The sequence below is a fragment of the Bidens hawaiensis genome, unplaced genomic scaffold, assembly GCF_021521415.1.
Source record: "Bidens hawaiensis isolate Kalapana, Puna unplaced genomic scaffold, B.hawaiensis_p1.1 tig00015047_1, whole genome shotgun sequence".
NCBI classification, from domain to species: domain Eukaryota; kingdom Viridiplantae; phylum Streptophyta; class Magnoliopsida; order Asterales; family Asteraceae; genus Bidens; species Bidens hawaiensis.
The window spans coordinates 225,831-232,994 of record NW_027492334.1 but is presented as its reverse complement, the minus strand read 5'-3'; positions in this window follow the sequence as shown (position 1 = coordinate 232,994).

Genomic DNA, 7,164 nt, shown 5'->3' with positions numbered 1-7,164 from the left:
TCACGCACATCACGTGCTCACGCATATCACATCTGCGCGTGGCGTATCCGTGCGTGGCGCATATCACATGCTTGTGCATCACATCTGCACATGAAACATCTGCGCGTGAGAATAAAGAGAAGACCTCGCGCACCCTCAGGATAGGCGCATATCACACATGCACATAATCAACCTCGTCCTTATCCAAATCAGGATTAGGGCAACCTTGATTGTGCACGTCAGACAACCTTCCAGAAGGTATCTTTTTAAGGAATAAGAATATGCTGATGTTGACAGCTGCCAAATGAAAGGTGGACAACTCAGCATAACCCATGTGCTACCACGTGATTATAACCAATGAAAAAGCACCAGGTGTCCCCAAGGACACGTGGCGCAAATCAATTGGAGGAGGCCAACAAGGCTGAGCTCAATCAGTGGAAACCCTAGCACTATAAATACAGCATCAACTCCACAAGGAGAGATATACAATCATACTCAGTTACAGCCAGTAACATACACAATTACATCCAATCATATCCAATTACAGAGTATTCAGCTATTAAGCAATACTCTCCAGATTTCCTTACTCTGATATTATTATCTTCTCCCACAAATACTTATTCTCACACCGGAGGGTTACCCCAAAGAGGACCCCTCTGTCCCTTTCTGAGGGGTAAGTTGACGGTGCTGTTCATTTTGTAGGTGGAAGAACCCAGATCCAAGAGAACCATCGGTGAAATAGCATAATCACACCCGAGGAAAGTAGATCGTCTACTAGTGAGTCGATCCACGTCTCTTCAGTTTCTTCTCAAAATTTCATTTTCCTCTAATTCATTTGAAATTGATGCCACTTGTCATAGGAAATCTAGTTATGTATAAATTCAAAAAACTATTGTATAAGATTTTGCTGGATAGTGAATTAGTGAGAGACTGAGAGTACGAGTCTGGTGGTCGTCAAAAAATTATAATTTAAAACTAGAGTTAAGAGAGTGTGTACATAGTTGTTAAAAACATATATTTTTTGTTTAGTCGGGATATTACAATCAAAATCTTCGCAAGTCTTTTCATTGTCATGTTCGAGAAAAAGAATAAGAATATGTTACGTCGACCATATTGTTCATGTAGACAAGGCATGCCCGGCAAGGGGTGATGTGTTGTGACTTGTGCGTAGTGTATAAAAATTGATGATTTTGAAACACAATTAAGCCTTAAATGTATAAAAACCGATATTCTACTTCCACTCATTACAATATACAAAAGGCAAGTACACCCACTATACACGTAGTGTAGCTTAAGTAAGATATCGCATATCGTTTAAGGATTGAAAGGCCCACAATAATTGATGTCGGTTATTGTTTGATCAAAATCAAATAAGATGTGTGGATATGGACAAAGTAAAAACAAGCTAATTGTCACACCCTCAAAATCCACTAACGAAGTTTTACCGTCCGAGGGTGTGAACTAACAGGATCGGAATCATTAGTTATAATCAAACCATAAAAACGTTTAAATGAAAATAAGTGCGGAAGCGTAAAAACCAAAAGACAAAAGTTGCGTCACGCAGGACGACTTAAAACCCAAGTAATAATAGTTAAAAACATGTTTGCATATCAGATTGTTCAAAAACCATGCATGATCCTATACCGCGCGCCCGCCTCGGCTACCTGAGAATAACATACTAAAAGTGTCAACACGATGTTGGTGAGTTCACAAGTTTATATAAAATAAAGCGTTTAGCGTTTGCGTTCAGCGTTTTGCGTTCAGCGTTTTGCGTTACCAGATAGTGTTATGTCAATTATATATCTATAGGTAGCTAGCCTATAAAACAAGTATTACTAAGTGTTCGACACCGAAGCTGACTGTTTATCATTTGCCTTGCCACCAAGTCTATCCCGACCATGGTATGTGTTTAGCCAAGATTACACCCACTCGACCTCCAGTCGAGTTTAGCGTTGGGTGGGGTTTGTCAAACCCAGTAGTACTACTCAACAATGACTCGCTATTATCCAATACTAAACGGTTCGATGTGAATGAAGGACTTTAGTTATTGCGTTTGCCACTTATTCTTTACAAGTGATATATAATTTATATTAACAAAATCTTAAATGCGTTTTCGGAGTATGTTATCTCCCCAAGTGAAAAGCGTTTGAAAATAATTTAGAGAGGTAAGTGAAACTCACTGTTTGCGAAGAATTCCCAAAATAAATCACCAAGTGATGCGCGTCACAGAAAACTCTCTCTAGCGTTCTAAAACAACAAAGAGATTTTCTAAGTGTCGGAACTATTAACGAGTCTCTAGACCCGGCACGTAGTACCTATGCAAATATCGTGTTTCGTGTTTCGTTTGTGAATCGTGTGTGACTTAACAAGTACATTTGTGATACGATACATATGTGAACAATTATTTACGTGTCATGTATTAATAATGTACATCACTAGCAACTATTCCCCACAGGGGCAATTTGGTCAAAACACCACAATTATTTAGCAAGTATTCCCCGCAGGGGCAATTTGGTCAAAACATAACAATTAACTAGCAATTATCATGTTTCATGCATTTTCACAAAATTCAGCAGCTAGTTTCACCGAGACAGAAATTCTACTTGAAAGATTATACTATACCACCGATCATAGCATCTCAATTAATTCATCAAAAATCATCACAAAAGCATACATGTATTAGGTTTTCAGAACATATTTTATTTTATTTTTATTCCACATATGTTTCTCACAATGATCAAAACATTACAGCAAACTCATAACAGTCAAATTCATGCGCAACAGAATGTTATTTGAAATTCCCGTTAAACTAAAAATTCAACAAATGCAAGACCATTTGGGTTAGGTTCCTAACTCAACAAGTCAACTTCCAGAAGTTGAAACAACCCAATTGGTCTTGTAGTTCATGAGATATAACATTTACAAAACAACCTAACAGCAGGTCTAACAACTCAGCTTTGCACAACGTTTTTGTAAAATCATAAAGGTTAACTTTTACACGTCCAAAAATTGCAAATTTATATTCTTTAGAAACTAGACTCAACCTAGTTTACTGTAGTATCAATAATCTCAACCAATTTTCACATTTACACCCCGTTACAGTCAATTGAACATCAACAACACAATCTGTCCAGAAACTGTTTGCAACAAAACTCAACCTATTAACTATCTATGGACCATAATCCGTTCATATGACCTTATAGACACCATAATCATTATCCATGCACATCAAATACACATTACATCCATGATTAGGGTTTTACTTGAACTCAAAATCAAGAAATAAACGATTAACATGCAATAACACCAATACTAGCTATCAATTCAACAATCAATACATCTTTCAATCAAAACAAGACATATGAACATCATGTATATAATTTCCAGATTCTAGGGTTTATAATTATACCTTCCAAAGCACAAAAAATAAGCAAGGGGAAGGTAGAAGATGACTAGAATCGGGTGTAGGAGGCTTCAATTGTGAAACCCAAGATCAAAAACCAAGCAATATGTGTGTGTGTGTGAGCCGATCGTGAAGAGAGGGGGGGGGGGGTAGCTGCCGTCGGTTTTGGGGAGGGAGAGAAGGAGGTTAGGGTTTAGGTTAATAATAATAATAATAATAATAATATAATACACTTTGGTCCCTTAACTTCCAAATGTTACTTTTCTAGCTTAATTAACTAGTTCTAGCACATTAAGTTAATGTTTATAAGAATGTTATCACATAACACATAAGTCTAACACATAATTATCACATAATTATTGTTTTGACGTTTTTCATTTATTCACCAATTGTTTGCGTCAACTCGTTTGCGTTTCGGTGCAATTCTCGAAAGACTACACATGTAGTAAGTGTTAAGCGTCATTTAAACCCTAGTTTAAATGTAATGAGGTGTGCGTTATAGATTCAATGATCTTAAGTTTGAATTGACGGGGTTGAGTTAACGGAGTTAACCTGAAATTGACGATTGTCACACTAATAAATGTAAAAAGCGAGGCTTTGAACTTTGCTTCTTGTTTACAAATCATGATAATCACCAATTTTCTTTACACGATTAGCTAAGAGATAATGTGCTTAATTGCACTAAATTGGAAGAATGGTAAATATTCACTTATTCACTTTCACCACATTGACAAATTTGAAAAAGTTACGACCTGTATGGTCAGCCACTAACTTACTATTTTGGAATGTAAGGCCCCCAACCGGTAGCCCTACTTTAGCGTCGGATTTACTCATAAACACAGTTCTTGCAATCAGAGTTAATTAAAACTTTCGCGGAAACGTTTACTTGAAGCATTCGTTACAAAACATTCAATCTCTTCTTTGATACTATAAAACAAATCATTATATTTAAAACATCTTTTCTTCCATCTTAAGATGCCAGCCGTTCAATCCATGCCATGTGCCATCCTCATGCTAGTTCTTTGGTCTGATCACCTGCGTGCATACTAAAAGTCAGCTACACTGAGTGAGTTCTAGTTAATCAAACAACTTATCATACAACCACTACATGCATCATATACGTATCCGCAGACACGTAGTCCACTATCTAACCTGCTTACCTTACCACTTAGCCTCTTATTTACACCTACCACCTTGCCACTTTGCCACTTTAATAACGTATAACGTTATGCCACTTTGCCACTTTAATAACGTATAACGTTATGCCACTTTGCCACTTTAATAACGTAAAACGTTATGCCACTTTGCCACTTTAATAACGTATAACGTTATGCCACTTTGCCACTTTAATAATGTAAAACGTTATGCCACTTTAATAACGAAGGCACGTATAGGCTTACCCTACCACGTACTATCGTTATGCCACTAACACTCTTACTAGACTCTTGCCACTTCTAACACACTCTACCTCTACTTGTCTACAACACGCTTCATATCATTTACATAATAAGCAAGTCACATCAACAATCATACACACATAATAACGATGGCACGTACAGGCTTTCCCTATCACGCTCTCACGTTATGCCACTAACACCCTTACTAGACTCTTGCCACTTCTAACACACTCTACCTCTACCTGCCTATATCACACTTCATATCAGTTCAGTATTTACGTAATAAACAAGTCACATCATAACATTCATACACACTATCAACCACTTGGAATTTACTATCCTTGGCGATACGTGCAATATCCGAAGATCGTTCACGTACCGACAAGCATTATAAAATATATATCTTGTATAACATCTATAGCATACACTTACCACTTAAGGTAAGTGTATTCACACTTCACATCGAGTATGCACACAGCCCCGAAAACATAACAAGGAAATGGGGCTAGAAACTCACCTGAACACGGTTACGTTCACCGTTAATCGTAATCCCTTTCTTCAGTTGTGCACGGCTGACTGTATAACAAGTATACGTATCAATTAACTATCACTACTCATATTGTATTTCTATTTTTATATGACCCACAACGAATGGGGGTCAGGGGGCAGCGCCCCTGGCAGCGGGGTCTAGGGGCGGCAGCCCCTAGCAGGGTCCAAGGGGCAGAGCCCCTGGCTGGGGTCGAGCTGCCAGGTCAGCTTGGAAAAATTTTATTTCCATTAACTGTCTTAACACATTTTTCATTAGGTTTTTAATTTATTTTCTAAGCGAACTTAACTTTAGGCGAAGTTAAACCTTAGGCGAAATTAGCTTTAGGCGAAGTTAAACCTTAGGCGAACTTAGCTTTAGGCGAAGTTAAACCTTAGGCGAACTTAGCTTTAGGCGAAGTTGTCATCAGGCGAACTTAGCTTTGCAGGCGAAGTTCATCAGGCGAACTTAGCTTGCAGGCGAAGTTGTCGGCTGCAGCTACTGTTCGTCCTTAATCATCTTCGTTTCTTAACCAAATAACTCGATTTAGGTATCCACGGAATCGTCTGACCAGCGCCTACAAACCCCAACCATCAAATCGACCTAACATCGATGTTTAAAGGGTGCGATTTAGACATATAGGTTACGGGTTCTTTTATCAATCGATTAACCCATCAAATCGTAACCATTTTCAGTAAGTTTAGCTTTGTTGGATTCGTTTTTACCATACAAACACAGATCTATCATTTCTATACTAATCCAAACCTAAACGAACAAGTTCTCGATATAAACGTACCGTAAATGAGTCGAACTACGAACACGAGCTGGTCTTGTTGCTTTGGTTCGTCACGACGATCTAGCACCAACGAGCTCGGGTCCTCGCCTTTGGATCTTGGTTCGGGTTGTGTGTATTGGGGTGTGTAGAGATTAGGATGGATAAATGGATGGAATGGAAATGATTGGGGTTTAAGGGGGTATTTATACTCCCTTAAGCCCATGGACCGAAGGCCCATATTTCCTTTTGATCCCTATCTAATCCCATCTAACTATCCTACTAAGTCTTCATATTTTGCTATTATTATTATCGTTCCACTAACTCGTTTATTTCACCCGACAAAATAATATATTAAATATTACTTTAGAAATTTCGGGATGTTACATGGAAGTTCTAAAGTGATCGGCCTATGTTTCAAAACTTCATATACACATATATAAAACACTTAGACCCTTCGTAGTGCCACATTGTTGTGGCGTTTTGTCTCCGAAACGCCGGGGGTACATCCCACATCCCCCCCCCCCTCCCGGCCTTTTTGGCTTGGCGTTTTGGGCCAAGTGTTTCCCACAAAACGCTATCATGGTACGAATTTTGATAAAATTGTGTGTGGGGAGGGGAGAGAGAGAGAGGAATATATGTAATTATTGTAGGAGAGTTGTGGCGTTTTGCCTACTACGCCACTTTTTGCAAAACACTTCATTGATGACGGGGATGCCACATGATGCAAAATGCTCAAGGGTGGGATGTTTTGACTACAATGTCTTAACACCATATTACATATCTATGCATGATCAAAACACATAATTATTAAGAACATGGATATAAAAATCATTATGTTACAATATAATTGGGCTCAATCTTTGACCTTTGTTTTCCCTATACGTCATCTTTTTAATAATCATAGTGTTCATCATGCTTCGTTTGATGATATTCAAATTCATCCGATAAATAATAGTACCTTAGGATTAAGTATTTAAATCTCCATTTCAGCTCGCCTTTAATTTGTTTTACAAATTAATATTGCTGAATTTTTTATACAAGATAAAAGGCTTAGTGTTTTCAGTGTTTTCTAGCTAAATGCTTG